At 49.0% G+C, this 16,905-nt stretch overlaps 1 protein-coding gene across 4 annotated transcripts in view; it reads right to left on the reverse strand.

Annotated features, from left to right (window-relative positions):
- The window catches only part of ZFP90 (ZFP90 zinc finger protein), a 94,818-nt gene that overhangs the window by 35,529 nt on the left and 42,384 nt on the right, over window positions 1–16,905 (reverse strand). The gene's annotated exons all lie outside the window — the stretch shown is intronic.

Here is a 16,905-nt window from a genome sequence, read left to right on the forward strand (position 1 = left end):
GGGTAATTTTTCCAGCTGAAGAGCAGGAAGTTCCACGTGGGAGCAAGCCTCCCGGGTCTGGGCCTCGCGCCCGCAGCCCGCACAGCCTCCAGGGGGCGTCCGGGGCCCGCGCTGCGGGGACCAGGTGGCCCGCGAACGTCTGGGCAGACAACTCTGGCGGGAGCCGCGACCTGGGTCCACCTGGGTTGGTCCTCTTTGTCCCGGATCCTATTCCTGCTCCCTCATCCAAGGATGGTGAGCTGGAAAAGGGCCCGGCGCGGCGGCTGGGGCGCCGTCTGGGGAGCGCTGCCTCCCGATCGCAGGGGACCCGCGCACCCCCACCTTTGTGTGAGGACCTCCAGCTTTCAAACCGATTTTGAATTTGGTCTCCGCCCGCCTCGCCCGCGCCCCTGGGAAGCAAGCGGGGGTGCTGCCCTGGTGTCTCAGAAGACGGCCCCTGCCGGCTGCCCGCATGGGGGGGGGGGGGGTGTCTGCTTATTTCACTTTAGAACTTTCACCGTTAACAGGTCTTCACCGGCATCTCGCTGCGACCTTAGGGACGGAAGGCAAGGCAGGGTAGGGGCGAGGGAGGCTGCTAGGTCAGGATTCTCTCCCGGGCTGGCTAAGGGGCCTTGGGTGTCGGCACGGGGGCTGAGCGACGGAGATGATGGGGTACAGGGGCCTGAGAGGGAGGCAGGGGGATGGCCACAGGGTCCCTGCCAGCAATGAGGCCACAGAATCCTCGGGGTTGGGGAGCAGAGGCCTCTGCAGGAGCCGAGGGTGAGGGAGACACAGGGTGCTCCGTGTGGCCACGGTGTCCCCTAGTGGCCAAGACTGTCAGGTCTGGACACGGCAACCTGGACGTGACAGGAAGTGGAAGGGCATCAAGAAAGTTTGTGACCTGGCCCGGGCTGTGGGCCATTCACACCCTGTTAAAGTTACCCAAGATGAAGGCAGTTATTTGAGGGGGGAAAGGGTGAGCTGGAGCCCAGAACAAGGGCCGAGAAGAGGGGAACAGCATGCAGGAGCCTCAAAGGCTGGGGGGTTTGTTCAAGGGCACAGGAGCCATGGTCTCGGGGAGCCCTGGGGGTCTGGAGATGAGTGGCAAACCCCAGGGACTGTTGGGGAAGCTGTGGCAAGAAAGGACAGGTTCAAAGCAGACGATGGGAGGACAGGTTGTGCATTTGTCTATGGCATATGGCCCCTGTTTTCCAGGGGAGGGTGGGATGCAGATGAGGAGCAGGTGAGGAGATAGGAGACGTCAAGGGATGGACGGACAGGATAGGTTGCCCAAGGGTATGAGGGTAGGAGGCTGGACAGCTCCCAAGGCTTCATGTGGGCACTGGATAGAGCGGGGCAACACAGACCTTGCTCGTGTCCCGGACCTCAGCCGCTGCTTCAAAGGACCTATCTCCTATTGAGAACCCCCTGCACCCCAACAGTCCTTAGAGTCCTTAAAGGGAGCCAGTCAGTGCACGCCAAGGAGCCACACACGTGTGAGCACTTCGGGAGAATTAAGTGCTTTAAAAGGCCCTCTGCTTGGCATGTCAGCCCCATTAGAGGGAACATTTTATCACAACGGAAGCACAAGTAGGTTGTTTGATGGTAATTGCTTTCCTAACCCATAGAGAAAATGCATCAAAAACCCACCACAATTAAGTAAAGTGGTCACATTCCTCTTTTTTGATTTAGAGCTATTTAGAAATATTAGCAACTGACTTTGCTTCCAGGTTGTTGGGTTTTTTGTTTTTGTTTTTTCTCAACTGAAACTTTTTTTCTCTTGAATCCCATAAAATATTCTAAGTGCTCCAGGGGGGAGAATGAAAGGATGTTTGCATTTTCAACTCTGCAGCCAGCCATTGCTCAAATAACACCCTCAATGTGTAACCTGGGAGTTTAATACCCTCAAATATTTATAATTACACAGAAATAGCCCTAAGAAATGTTCAGCTTACTCACAGCTGGATAATTACTGGCATCCAACGTTCACAGATTCAGAGCTGCTTCTCAAAGTTTGGTGCTATCCCTCTGCCACTCAAAGCATGCAGGGGACATGGAATCTGTGGGCAGACCCCCAAGAAGGCAAAGAGATGGCACATAGAGCTCCTAGCTCTCCCTAGAACGCTGCAATTTTCTCTCTTGCTAGGCATAAGTTCCCTTTACCTTTCCTAGAACATGAAAAGTCCAGGTGTGAAATGCAAATGGCACCCAGACCCACTGGTCCTTAGGAAGTGAGTGTGTTGTACAAACACACACACAAAAGGAGGACTCAATCCCTTGCAACAAATCCTTTAGTCACCCATGGATGAAGTCCCATATATGGGGGATGCTCCCCAGAAAAGGGTGCTGTGGTCAAATAAGCATGCAGTGTGCTGCACACTCCATCCTATGCGCCTTTGGAGAGGCACAGTGCACATCCTCTACTAATACATTTTCCCTTTCCTGTCATCTCTCCTGCTGCTCCCTGTGCTTCATGTACATTTCCAGAAGAATATCAAGAAAACTATTTTCCCTGCATAATTATCCGCCTCCTCCCCACCCACCTACACACATCTTTCCTGCTTTGAAGTGGCAGCTGCTCTGATTTCTTTAAGTGGACTGCACTCTGCATTTACTAGTCAGGTGGAGTTAAAACTAAGGGAGCTGCCAGCCAAGGCTGAGGCAAGGGACTCTCTAAGGACAATTAGCCCTCTCCTCACCCACCTGCCTAGGCTCCTCTGTCCTTATTCAGGTCTCCTTCCCACTTCTCCTGAGCTGGGAGTACAAGGCTGTTGATCCTTGAATGGATCACTAGCCAGTGCCTGGCCCTATTTCCCCTATATTCAGACTGCCTTGGTCTTGACCTTGCAGCCAGATTTGAAATTCCTCATTAGTAAGATCAGCTAGTATGTTCTCAGCTGCAGGACACAGAACCCCAATCCGAACTAATGCAAACAAGAAAGAGAGTATGGATTGGCTCACATAACCTCAGAGTCCTGGGGTGGCTGAAGCTCCAGCGGAGGTTCTGGGATTCTCTCAGGCCTGACTGCCTCTGGATACAGGCTTAATCCCCAGCCTAACCACCCTTAAAGCCATAAAGAGGTCAAAGCTGTTTCAAAACTATGTCCATACTCTGACCATCCTGAAGAGTCAGTGGGTCTTTTTCCAGACGATCAAGAAAACATCTTCCCAGGGACCCATCAAAAATCTCTCTGGTCCGGTTGTTCCAGGTTGTGTCTGGTGTCCAACCATTAGCCAGTCGCTAGGGCCAGGTGGATGGGATATGCTGACTGGCTTCATTCTATCAAGGCCCGCCTGTGCAGCTGCAGAGGGTGGGAAGTCCAGGGGCTGCATGGGGGAAGGATGGACATTCAAAGAAAATATGGAGTACACCATCAAAGGGAAGAAGAAAAAAAACAAACAAAGGGAAGAAGAAATGGATGCCAGATGGCTCAAAATGGTGAATATCCACTTCTCTGGGTAATTTATAATAAAGTCTCCTCAGCTTATCTATTTGGGAGGCAAAGATAAACTTCTTTCTCTGTGCATTTCAATAAAGAGCTTTCCAAGCAAGGTCCTTGCCTGTTTTATATCTCTAGCACCTAGAACACTGGCTGGTCAACCCTATGATCCACCAGTATGAGTAGAAAGAAGGGAGCAAAGAGAGGAAGAAACAGGAAAGCCAACTTCCCATTTGCTTGGCACAGGTGCTCTGGGGCTCTGGATGAGTCAATGGACCAGGACAGCTCTGGGATCAATGATGCTGGCTGGTTGGGGCCTGGGGCCCAGAGTGATACATGCCGTCCTCCACAGAGGAGGCCAGGAGAAAGAAGAGCTTTTCCCAGCAGAACCATGTGGCTTATCATGTAAGTATCCACTACCCAAGCTGCAGGAATAATTCAATGAAATTCTGGAAGCATTTATGGAACATCTACTTTTGCCAAATCCACTGCAGAGCTTAATAGTGGATAAGGCACAGCTAGTCTGAGCTCTGTGGGTACCCACCCTGGTGGGCAAGGGTCACAACAGAGCCAGAACAAAAATAGTGGGAACTTCATCACAGATGCTGGAGGAGCCCCCTTGCTGCCCTCTCTGCATCACCTCAGACCTCTCTCTCAACAGCCAAAATGAGCCCCTAGGTGCCCTCACATAGCAGCTGGGTATTCTGGACTCTCCTTTTAGAGATGTGTGACAAACCAATCCAAACCTGCATGTTGTCACCTTAGCTGCTAAGGCTCAGAGGAAAGGGTACCTCCCTAATTTTCCTTATGAAGAAATTGGTACCTTGGACACAATGTTTCCCTCAAAACTCTTCTTAGTAAGAAGAATAACTTTTAAAAAAAGATTTTATTTATTTATTCATAGAGAGAGAGAGAGAGAGAGAGAGAGAGAGGCAGAGACACAGACAGAGGGAGAAGCAGGCCCCACACAGGGAGCCTGATGCAGGACTTGATCCCGGGACTCCAGGATCAAGGCCTGGGCTGAAGGCAATGCTAAACCACTGAGCCACCTGGGCTGCCTGGAAGAATAACTTTTTTATCTTCAGCCAAATAATCTGTTCCACCAAGTTTTTGAAAACCGTTTTAATCTCTATGCTCAGTTCCAGAGTGGCTGTGTGTTCAATGTCAAGAGCCAGCAGATGCCCAAGTCAGGTGTCAGGGCACCAAGAAGGGGTCCTATGGCTTCCTTTTTTTTTTTTTTTAAGCAATTTTTTAAAAGATTTTATTTTTTTAAGATTTTATTTATTTATTCATGAGAGACACAAGAGAGAGGCAGAGACACAGGCAGAGGGAGAAGCAAGCCCCACGCAGGGAGCCCGACATGGGACTCGAACCCGGGTCTCCAGGATCATACCCCAGGCCGAAGGGGGTACTAAACCGTTGAGCCACCCGGGCTGCCCCTCCTATGGCTTCCTAAAGTCAGTTCCCATTTTCCCAGAAACAGGGGTGCTGGCTGGCTCGGTTGGAAGAGTATGCAACTCTTGACCTTGGGGTCATGACTTTGAGCCATACGTAGGACATACAGATTACTAAAAAAATAAACTTAAAAAAATATAAATAAATAAATAAAAGTCACATAGCACCATGTGAAATATGAGATGCAATGGGGACTTTCAGTAATCTTCTCTTGTTACAGAGTGTGTCTTGGTTGAGAAATTTTCAAGTGTGTTCAAAGTTTTGGTTGAAACTACCTGGCAATCCTTCCCTAGTTGACTCATTCAGTGAGACTCCCTGAAGCCCTTGACTCTGAAGAGGGGCACTCTTAGGGTTGGGACCCATGGTTTCCAATGAGAGTCCATGTTGGTCATGCCTGGTGGGCATTTCTTCTCCTTTCAGGAGCTATTCCAATTCAATTACCAGACTGAAAGTATTTATTGACTTTGCAATTTTTTTCTGGCAACTACCATGTTTCAAGTTCTGTTCTAGGTGCTGGTCTTTTAAAACTCTGAGCAGCCTATTCCTCAGGATGGTCAATCCTGAAAAGGATCTCTGCGTTCTCTCACTTCTCTCAGCCCTGTGAGGAGGTGCACTATGAAGACAAGTGTGAGAAATAGCACATGGCCATGCTGTGACTCCTAACTCATCAGGAGTATTTGCTTCACATTGCTGCTATAACAAATGAACACAAACTTCAGGGTTAAAACAAATGTATTCTCTTATGGATGTGGAGGTCAGAAGTCCAAAATCAGTTTCACTGGGTTCAGGTCAAGGTGTCAGCATGGCTAGTTCCTTTAAGAGGCCCTGAGGGAAAAATCCTTGCCTTCTCAGCTTCCAGTGGCCACCTGTATTCCTTGGCTTGTGGCCCCTTCCTCAGCTACAAAGCACATCATTCCAACCTCTGCTTCTGACATCACATCACCTTTCCAACTTCCTTCTGTGACCTCCCCATCCTCTTCTAAAGACACTTGTGATTACTTTTAGGACCCACCCAGATAACCCAGGATAATCTGCCCATCTTAAGATCATTAACTTAATCACATTTTCAAAATCTACTTTGCCATATAAGCTACCATTCACAGGTTCTGGAATGAAGATAGGGATACCTTTGGGGGAAAGGGGAAGGCTATTATTCAGTCTACTGTACCAGCTCAGAACAAAGTTAGGGTGAAACTTCTCTCCCATGCCTCATGTCAGAGCATGAACTTGAACTCCTGCAAGCCTCTGGCTGGGTTTAGCACCCTATCTAAGTGAACCCTTCTGAAAATCTGTGAGTTTCCTGGTAACTTACTTGTGCTCTAGACACATATGGCAGCTCTTTGGCTATGAGGCTGTCTGTTGCCAGTGACCCTGAGATGGCCACTCATTGAACACTGGTGGCCTCCTTGGGCACCTCTAAGGCCCCACTTGGCTTCTTCTTTTTCTTGGAGCCAAGAGATCAATCCTGAAAAGCTTCTTTGCCAGATGTCAGGTCTTCTAAAATCATTTGCTTCAGAAATGGTTTGTCTTTGGCCATTGCTATGGACTCCACTGTGGGCACTTGTTAGTGCTGCCACAAGTGCCACCCATAGCAGCTGTCTGGTAGGGCCTCTATTATCAGCTCCCCTGCTATTTCTTGCCTCAATGTGGGCAGTTGGTCCCCTGCTGGAACCACCCAGACATCTCCATGAAGGGTGACCAACTGTCTCACTTAGTCTGGTACTGAGAAGTTTCCTGGTATGCAGAACTTTCAGTGTTAAGATTGGGACTGTCCCAGGCAAACCAGAATGATTAACTCCCATCTCTGTATCTCAGAATCTAGAGGCCTCTCAAGCAGCCCCAGAGAGAAAAGAAGTCACTCTCTCCTCCAGTACTGAGACTAGCTTCATTTCTGGCCTCAAAATTAATCATTCCCAGGATAGTTACCTAAGCCAATTATTCTCTTCAGGGGCAACTGCTCCTCATCCTCCAGGACCTAACTAGACAATCATCAAATTATCTGAGAGGGGCACACATCCCAAAGTCCGGGGAGCTCTGTTCAACCTGGGCAGTACCCTCCTTGTTAGAGCTAAAATAAAACAGCTCTCCTTCTCATCTGAGCTTGTTGCAGGCATCTCGACAGGATATATGCAGAGGCCCCAAACAGGAAAGTGCCCAGGAATGATAAAGTAAAGCAGCTCTATTACTGAGCACCTTCTGTGAGTCCAGTACTATACTAGGATATACAATTAAGGGAGGTTGATAATCTAGGACTTATGCTCTCAAGGAGTCACCAACGCCAGATCTTGGGGGACCCCGTAAATACCCATAACTGTCCAGGACACTGGGACATTTGGCTTGACTTGAGATCTGGTTATTGAGGTGGGTCCCGCCAAGAGGGGTTAAAACCTAGATTCCACCTGCCTAGGAAAAGAAGCAACTGTTTGCATCCCCTCAAGGAAAAGGCTTTCCTGGGGGAAAATTTCCACTTCTTGATGGCATACTCATTCCCAGGGCTGACTGCTAACTCATGAAAACACAAGAACATCAATTATCTTGTCATTTCCCCCCAACACGTAGGTCAAGATTTCCAAGAGTCAAATCAGCCCTAGCTGTAGGTAAAACGTCACCATCAAGGTGCAAATGAAACTTCCAATTCAGATTTCTCCTGAGGCAGACTGTGTTGTTAGAATGTGCGTGGGCTTCGCTCAATGACATGTCAAGCAGACAAATGCATGCATGGTACCATCTATATTCAAGGCTTCCTTACCAGGCACTGGGAGGGCATCCCTGAATAAATCTCATAGGCTTTAGTGGGAGGAATCCCCAGTGATTCTCAGGTTCATATCCTTTATTTGATGGGTGAACAAACTGAGGCCCCAGGGAGGATGGAGGGGTGTCCAGGAAGCCATTAGAGTGGAGGAGGACAGAACAGTGAACAGAGTCTTGGGCTCCATATCCCCCAGGCAACATTCCAATCAGATAGATTAATTAGGGAAAAGACCAATAGTATCAGCCAACAGGAATGGAAACCGGATGAACCTCCTGCACTGAGCCAATTGCTTTCTGGGCATTATGTCATTACTGGGGTGCCCAATTGTCCTAGTTTGTCAACCACTGAGGGGTTTCCCTCGAAGTAGCACTTTCAATGTGAAAATGGGAGAGTCCCAAACAGGGACGAATTGGTTACCCCACATTTAATCCTCTCAAAACCTCATGGAAGAGCCACCATTGCTGCTTCCATTTTAAAGATAAGAAAACTGAGGTTTAGAGATGCCATGTAACTTAAGTTCTCATAGTCAGTACATAGTAGAAGCAGCACTGAGACAGGAAATTCAACTCCAGAGCTCACTTAACCACTAAATTATAACAGATCTTTCCTAAAAGATGAGGAATCTTACTAATTTTGTATTTTGTATTTGGGAGACATTTTCTCAGAGAGTCTAAGGCACTCATCAGGACCCATGCAAGCTGAAGAGAAGGTGTAGGGTGGTGCAACAAAGGGACCCACACTGAGTTTACTTCCCTATTACTCTGAAGATTAAAAAGTGCTCAACCATGAGATCAGGACTCAGGCACAATCCCAGGAAAAAAATAGAGGGGGTGGGAGCTAAGCAGTGCTGGACCAGGTCTGATGAGTTGTGAAATCACTTTCCCTGAAAGTGTTTGCAAAGGGGAGAGGCCCTGAACAGTTGCCATGACTCAAGCTCAACTATCATAAGGCTTTGGGGATATGACCTCTTAAGGACCCAATTTGAGAAGGCAGAAAGCATCTCCAGCTTTACCAGCTCAGCAAGGCCATTTCCTCTGCTGCCTGCTTTGGTCAGCAACTAGCAGGAGCTTCAGGAAGGACCTTCCTCATACACACCATATAAGCTAATACTGGGTGCTTACGATTTGAAGTACTGTACTAAGTGCTTGACATTAGAAAACTCAATCATTTCTCATCATAGCCCTATGAGATAGATGCTGTATTATAACTGAGGTCACCCAGGTGATAACAATTGGCCTTGGGTTTTGAACCAAAGCAGCCTGAGCCAATCGCCCCTCAATTGAACACTTGGCTGCTTGCTTCTTCAGCCTTGTGGCCTGGCTGACTACTCCTGCTCCTCTCCTGTGAGATGCCAAGGGACACTCTGAATGTCCCTCCCCCACCTGGTGCTTACCCTGTCTTTAGAGCCCATCTAGGGGCACTGCAACCATCAGCATGGTGACAGAGGTTAACATCCCTGCATTTAGGATGGAAAGTGCAAGGGGAAAGAGAATGAAGCCCCACCTTTGTGTCACTCCTCAGGATGAATCCAGAGAAAGCAAAACTAAAGGGCTCATAGCTACTTAGCCCTGCAGGGAAGGAAGAGGTTTTCATCTGCAGGAAGTGAAGGAGAACTTTGGCTCTGACAAGGAAGGTCTCTTCACTTACCTGGGCACATCCCTGGTCCTTCCTCCCTACTTTGGCTGGTGAGCCACTAACCTACCCTGCGTCCAAATAAGCACCCTACAAGCTAAAGGCTCTTCCCCAGTCCTGGATGCCCCCCTGAGCTCCAGACTTGCACATCCAGGGCTACCATGCAGAATTGTAGTTTGTTGGGGCCACAGGGTACATGGCCAAGGTGACTCACAGGGCTGAAGTCCAGCTGTGCTCTGCTCACCATGCCATGTGCCCTGGTAGGTGGCTACATTTGCCTAAAGGAAGGGATGTCCTTCTCTCATTTGCACAAAGGCACCATATGGATTGGTGGAAGCCTTACATTTATCTATCTGCCCCCTGGATAGCTATACTTGGTATCTCACAAGCATCTCAAACACTGCATGACTAAGAATGAACCTTGATTTCTGGTCCTCTCAGGCAGCTTCACCCCAGACTTCCCCCTCTCGATGATTGGCACCTCTGTTTATCCAGTTACTCAATCCAAAAACATTGGACTCCTCTCCTTTCATTTCTCTTTACATCTAAAACAGTAGCCAGTCCATCAGCCCCACCACCATTTCAGCCAGCTCCTCTGTTTTCTGCAGTTCCCATCCCAGAGAAAACACCATAGTCTTTTTGCCAGGAGACAAAAGACTCTTGTCACAGGAGACACCAATCAGATCACTCCCTTGCTTCACAATCCATCTGGGGGATCCTCCACATTTTTAGAATGTTAACATGCAAACTTCTCACAGCAGCTTACAGATACATGGGCTCCACACTCACTCCCAAACCACCAACAGACGTCATTAAAAATGAATCCTGCCCAAGAGAGCATCCTTCCAGGTGAGAAGGCAGGGAAAGAGGTTGGGGTGGGCCATTGGTAGGTAGCCACTTGGAAGAGGAACCCCATGCCAGAGAACTGTGATTGGGGGTTCCTAGTGAGAAGAGGGGAGAAGGATCTCTGAGGCACTCATGAAAGTGCCCAGTTGGGAAAAATCTAGAAGTTATCTATGTGCCACAGGGAAAACCAGAATGTCAGATCCTAGCTCCAGGGAAAAGAAGCCCTTCTGGGACCTCTTGTTTCTCTCTCCACTTCACTTTCCAACCTTAACCAACCACAAAGACAGGGGCAACAAAGTGGCTAGCAAATGGAAGATGAGCTGGAGCAAGAAAGAAAATAGCCACACTGAAACCTGCGGTGCCCCCTGGAGGCTTCCCATGGTGAGGTAGGGAGAGGTGTGAGTAGGATATATATTTGATTATGCAGTGGTGGCAGGAAAAGATTTCATGACTACCTGAGTTTTTCCATTACAGAGAGTTGAGGGAGAGGAGGTTTGCAGAAGCCAAACCCAGCTCATTCCATAAACTGCCGACATGAAAGTTGGAGATATAGAGCGCAAGGCATGTCCAAGGGACAGGTCACTCCAAGCAACTTGTGGAATACGGAATACTCTGGGGGCAGTTGTGGAAACAATGATGAGTAACTGGCAGGGATGGATCACGCTAATCTCATGGGTCTGGTCAAGTAACCTGAACCTTGCCCTGAAGACAGTGGGAAGCCATAGATGGTTGTAGGCAGGGAGCATCACAATCTGATTCACGTGTCCTAAAGTTCATTCTGAGTGTGGAGAATGGCTGAGTGGTCAGAAAAGAGGTGCAAAGAGGCCAGAACAAGGACAAAGTTGGTAGAGCTGGTGAGTGTGTGTGTGTGTGTGTGTGCGTGTGTGAAGAAATGAAGGAAATGAAACTGGCACGGCATGCTATATTGGTCCTAGGGTCCCCTGCAACCCAATGAGTCACTGAGGTCTGTGGGAGGAGCTGAGCAGCTACTGCATGCCAGGCCCCAGGCAGGGTATTTCCATTTGTTCTCTCGCCCAATCCTCAAATGACTCTTGAGATAGAAATCATCATCCCTACATGGCCAGGGAGAAGCCTGGCTCAGAGAAGCCCAGTGATTGGTTGGAGGCCACAAGCCCAGTGATTGGTTGGAGGCCACACATCTGGGTAGTGAAACAGCCTGGCCTGGAATCAGGTGTGTTTTGGGGGTGGGGGCACTAGCCTAGACATACCTGAGTCCACTGATAGACATAGCTGCTGACGTCAAGGGCAGCAGCTCCCATGAAGGACATCGGGTGTGTTAATGGGCAGCCGCATACACCCTCACCAGGGACCATTGAGAGGAAAAGTCAAAGTGTCAGAGAGTCACTGAGGGTCCTGAATAACACGGCAGGGCACCAGACACAGTGCAGACTGACAAGAACAACGAGGACAAGAGTTGTGGAGGAAAGCTGAGAACCTGGCCGAGGTCCCTTCCTGAGCAGCAGAATGTGGGCCAAGAAGTTATGGGGAGAGATGGGCTCAAATCCTACACATGCTCACTGCCCTAACCAGGTGGAGCCACAGCAGCTGGCAGTCTGCCCTGGCCTTACTGCCGGCCTAGGGGCCAGAGTCCTTCCCTTCCTCCCTTATGAGAGGAGAGGGTTGCAGGTGACTGACTGTCTGGTCATCTACTCACAAGGGTCAGGGAGCAGGGTCAGGGCAGGGACCGGCCACAGAGGACTGGTCAAGTTCCAGGCTTATTTCTAAGTGATTTACACTGCGCTCATTTAACCTTCTCAGTGGCTGTTGGTATAAGTCACTGTCATTATCCCCATTTTATAAATGGGTAAATGGAGGAACAAAGAGGTTCAGTAATTTTCCAAGGTCATTGGATATCCGGTAAGTGGCTGAGCTGGGGCTTAAAGCCAGGTGGTCTGGCTCAAGTATAACAGCTGTGTGCTATACCCACCCACTCCTCCTGCCCCTCCTCAGCCCTCCCCTGCCTGCTCCCTGCCCCAGCTCTCCCACCTCACAAAATGGTCCCAGTCCCTCCACTGAAGATCAGAACAGACCATGGCTGAGTAACTTTGACCCAGCCACAGCCTCTGGACATGACTTTGGCTATCCAGCCAATCCCTAGTATCTGCCCTGCTCTGCTCCAGTGCCTCAGGTAGGAGCTATGGGTGGACCTTCCCTGTCCACTCAGCCTGAGGGGAGTCAAGCTGGGCCTTTGGGGTGGAGAATAGGCATCCCAGCAGGCATGCTGACCCACAGTAGGTCAGATGAGGGCTGAAAGCTGGGCCTCCTGATGTCCTTCCCACCACAGCCTTGCCATGTGCACAGACCACAAGCCATAGAGACACCGAGCCCTTTGTTCCACCCAGCTTAAAATAAGCCAGGCCTTGCTCTGTAGTGAGAAGTGCCAGGCCACCCTCCTAAAATGAATTTATGCGCCAAGGAGATCTGTGACTGCAACTTGGTGACCCACTATGACCATGTTAACTCTTGCATCTCCATGAGGGGCTGCAGGACAGTCCCCATTCCAGAAAGGATTGCTCTTTTCATCCTGGTCTGGTCACCCTGGACTCCCCTGCTCCCAGCGGAGTGGTCACAACACAAAAGTGGGAAGGGGTAGCAGTTCTATGCATCCCAAAAGGCATGCGGACAGGGATCTTGCGCACTTAGGGCAGGCCAGAATTGGGCCTCCAGCCTTTCCTGCTCTTGCTGCTAAGCTGCCCTTTGTTATCTCCAAGGGGACTGTGCATTCCAGCCCACCAGGAAGTTGAGCCAGCCTGTTATCTCATTTTAAAAGTATGGCAGGTGAGGCCTGAAGAGGTAGGACCTACCCAAGGGCTTCCAAGGAGGAAATGGCAAAGCCAGGATTCAAGCTCCAGTCTGTTCCCATAACCAAGGGCACCCTGCCTCATGAGCACCCCATAACCATGCCCAGGAAAGGTCATGTCTTGTGCTGACGCCCCAGGACACCCTAGATGTGCCATCAAGGCAATGAACATAAAGCCTGCCACCACTCCCCGCCCTAGCCCCGGCAGTTTTTCCTAACCACAAAACTGTGATTTTCCCTTTCATTTATTTTTCCGCTCATCCACATGAAGAAGGCATAAAAAAAACATAATAAAAGAGCTCCCAAACTAGAGATGCCCCATAATGGCAGAGAAGTTTAACTATAAATATAAGCTGGCCTCTCCAAGCTCTCCGGGATGGTCCGATTAGGCAAAAGCTTGTACTCTCTCATTAAGCAGCCTCACTGTCCTACCTTGGACCCTCAGAGTCAGCTGGGTGGAGTGTGAGGTGCTCAGCAGGGTCAGGGAGGCACTTACTCTGAGTGTGCTGCACAGAAAAGCTTTTGGGGAGGGAGTTTCAGCATCCAACTATTGTGGGTAGTGCTCCCTTGGCTGGGGTAGAGGCTGGGTACAGGCCTGGGGATAGGTTGTAGATGGGGGTCATGTTGGCTTAAGCAAGATGCCCAGTGCCCTCTCACTACATATTCTAGCCCCCAAACACACACGCAGTTCATATTCTTAAATAAGGACCATGGAGGTTCAAGGAGATTCAGACACAGCAAGTTCAGCATCATTGACAACTGACCTTCCTTGGGTATTTACTGTATGCCAGGCCCAGCACTACCCATCAATAATCTCATTTAATTCTCTCAAAAATTCTGTGCAGTAGTAGTATGGTTGCCCTTATTTTACACATGATGCACAGAGAGGTTAGGCAACTTGCCCAGGGTCACATGCAGGTAAAAGGTAGAGACAGGGTTTGAACCCAAGAAGTGTCTCTAGTGCCTATAGGTCTAACCATGATACTACACTGATCCTGTGAGAACGCTGTGGAAGAGACCTCTACCAGCCCTGGCTACGGGCTGGCAATGTTGGAGTACATCAGGAAGCTAAGAGGGCAAGTGGAAGGGAGGGGCTGCTGACATGGAACATGATGTTCACAATCCTCAGAGCAATCCAGCAGGAGTGACAAGTTGCACCTTCAGGATGTAACATATCTAGGCGAATGTGGAGGGCAGGGATTAGTCCTCAGAAACAAGATTGAATGTAGGAGAAAGCCGTGCCAGGTCTGCTTTTGTTGTCATTAACAAATTTATTTTTATTTGTTTATTTTTATTTTTTTTAATATTAAACTCTATGCCCAACATGGCTGGAACACATCACCCCAAGATCAAGATGTACAAGCTCTACCGATTGAGCCAGCCGGGCACCCCATGTGCCAGGTCTTAACAGGGCTCATCAAAGGAGTTGGTTAGAGAGGCCTACATGCCACTGGCCGGCCCAGGGTCACAGCCCCAGGGTCAACAGGCACTGGAGGCTATGGGTCTCTGGGTTGAGGGAGGTAACCCGGACTACAGATCATCAGATTCATAGATTTACAGGGTCCCTAAAGTCAAGTGTCACCAGCCCCAGAGCTGAGGGCACCTGGGGTCATAGATCCTGGCTCTCAGCCTGTGCCTCTGTTTATCACCACCTCTCTGGCCAGAGAACCATCCCAGTGGTTACAAATGAGTCCATATAAAGTCCAAGAGCAACAAGGCTCTGCCAGGTAGGGGTGGTTCTGCATGGCATCAAGATGCCTAGCATAAATAGGGGCCTCTGAGTTTGGTGTGAGGTGATGTGACCTGAGGATCTATCCTAGTGGACAGTGCCAGAACAAAGGAGGAAAGATGCTATGCCACAGAGTCCTGCTGGGGGAAGGTGTCTGAGGGGACCAGGAAGGAGCCAGTAGGCAGAAAAGACACAAGCGAAGGCAAAATGGGATGGTTCCATGCCCCTAGACTGCTCTGCGTGGAGAGCAGAGTCAGTCCTCCCCTCAGGGACCCACAGAGCCTGCCTGTGATCAATCCTACCTAGGAGGCACATCAAATACAGAAAGGATGACCACCTGGGAAGGTGTCAGGTGCTCTCATCAGAGTCCTGAGACTTATAGAAAAGGAAATGCTCCACTTTCTTTAGGCCTAGAGCGAAAATCACCAAGACTGCTGTGGGGGAAATGTCTAGTTTCCCTCCTCGGACCCCCAGGCAGAGAAGGTCTTTGTCTATCAGGAGCCTGGCCACAGTGCTCTGGACAGGGAGGGGGGCACCCTGATGCCCCAGACTGATCCAGACCAGTCAGCCCCCAGGGGTGGCCTACAAAGGAAGACGGGGGGGTGGCAGGAGGAGCTTCAGTGTGGCTTGGATACCCGGGGCCCAGTCTTTCCAAGGAACTAAGTCAGTGATAAGAAGGTTGGCTTCCTTCTCTGGAGTAATGAGCCAGTACTAATAAGGCCACTGCTGTACAGATTTATAAAACCTCTGATTTCACAATCACCGAGAGCCTCACAAGTATTAATTAAGGCTCAAAACCCCTGGAGTCTGGAGTAGATTCTCATTAACCTCATTCTGCAGAGGCTATGACTCTGCTTCCTTCCTAGAACCCCATGGATGTAGCAATGGCTCCAGCCCCAGGAGCCAGGCTGACAGGGTTCCTTCCTTATGTCATACGGGTTGGGGGAGGCTTGGAGGCTCCTGATGACTCCAAGAAACCTGTGTCAGAGCCAGGTTCAGACCAGAAAGACCTTGGCTTCTACTAGAGTAACTCACACAGGAAGGATTTCCCTTCTTTTGGCTTTTTTTTTTTTTTTTTAAGATTGATTGATTGATTTGAGGAGAGAAGGGGATACATGAGTACAGGGGGAGAGGCAGAGAGCAAGGGAGAGAGAGATTTCCAAGCAGACTCCTTGCTGAGCATGGAGCCTGATGCGGGGCTTGATTCCACGACCCTGAGATCATGACCTGAGCTAAAATCAAGAGTTAGACACTTAATCGACTGAGCCACCCAGGTACCTGTTAGCTTTTTTTTTTTTTTAAGTAGATTAATTGAGATACAGACTTCACTAATTGAAAGCATTCAATTTAATGGCTTCTAGTATATTTGCAGAGTTGTGCATCCATGATCACAATCAATTTCAGAACATTTCATTACCACAAACAGAAACCCTGCCCTCCTTACCCATGATCCCCATTTTTCCTGGCATCCTCTCCAACGCTAGGCAACCACTAATCTACTTTCTCTATATATAGATTTGCCTATTTGGGCTTATTTTATTTTTATTGTGATAAAATATACATAAAATTTACCACTGTAACATTTTTAGGTGTCCAGTTCAGTGGCACGCAGTATGTTCATGTTGTGGTGCAACCATTGCCACCATCTATCTCCGGAGATTTTCATCTTTCCAAACTGAAACTCTATACTCATTAGACAGTAACTTCCCATCCTTCTTCCCCCCCCCCCCCCCCCCCCCCCCGCCCCTGGTAACCACTATTCTTTTTCTGTGTATATTTCTACTGTAGACACCTCATGTAAGTGCAACCATACAAAATGTGTTCTTTTGTGTCTGACTTCTTTCACTTCGTATAATGTTTTCAAGGTTCACTCTGGCTTATTTTTTAATAGTTTTTTAAAAGATTTTATTTATTTATTCATGACAGACACAGAGAGAGAGAGAGAGGCAGAGACCCAGGCAGAAGGAGAAGCAGGCTCCATGAAGGGGGCCGACGTGGGACTTGATCCCGGGTCTCCAGGATCACACCCTGGGCTGCAGGCAGCGCTAAACTGCTGGGCCATTGCGGCTGCCCAATCTGGCTTATTTTTTAATTATGAAACATTTCAACTGAAAGCAATATGCAACACATCGCCTTGACTTAAGTTGTACATCTCCAATTTGTTAAATGTTAGCCTTTTGCCGTATTTGTATTTGCTTTTTTTTTTTTTTTTTTTGTAATGTCTTCCCCAGAACTAATCCAGTTCTGAAGC

The sequence above is a fragment of the Vulpes vulpes genome, chromosome 12, assembly GCF_048418805.1.
Source record: "Vulpes vulpes isolate BD-2025 chromosome 12, VulVul3, whole genome shotgun sequence".
Lineage (NCBI taxonomy): Eukaryota > Metazoa > Chordata > Mammalia > Carnivora > Canidae > Vulpes > Vulpes vulpes.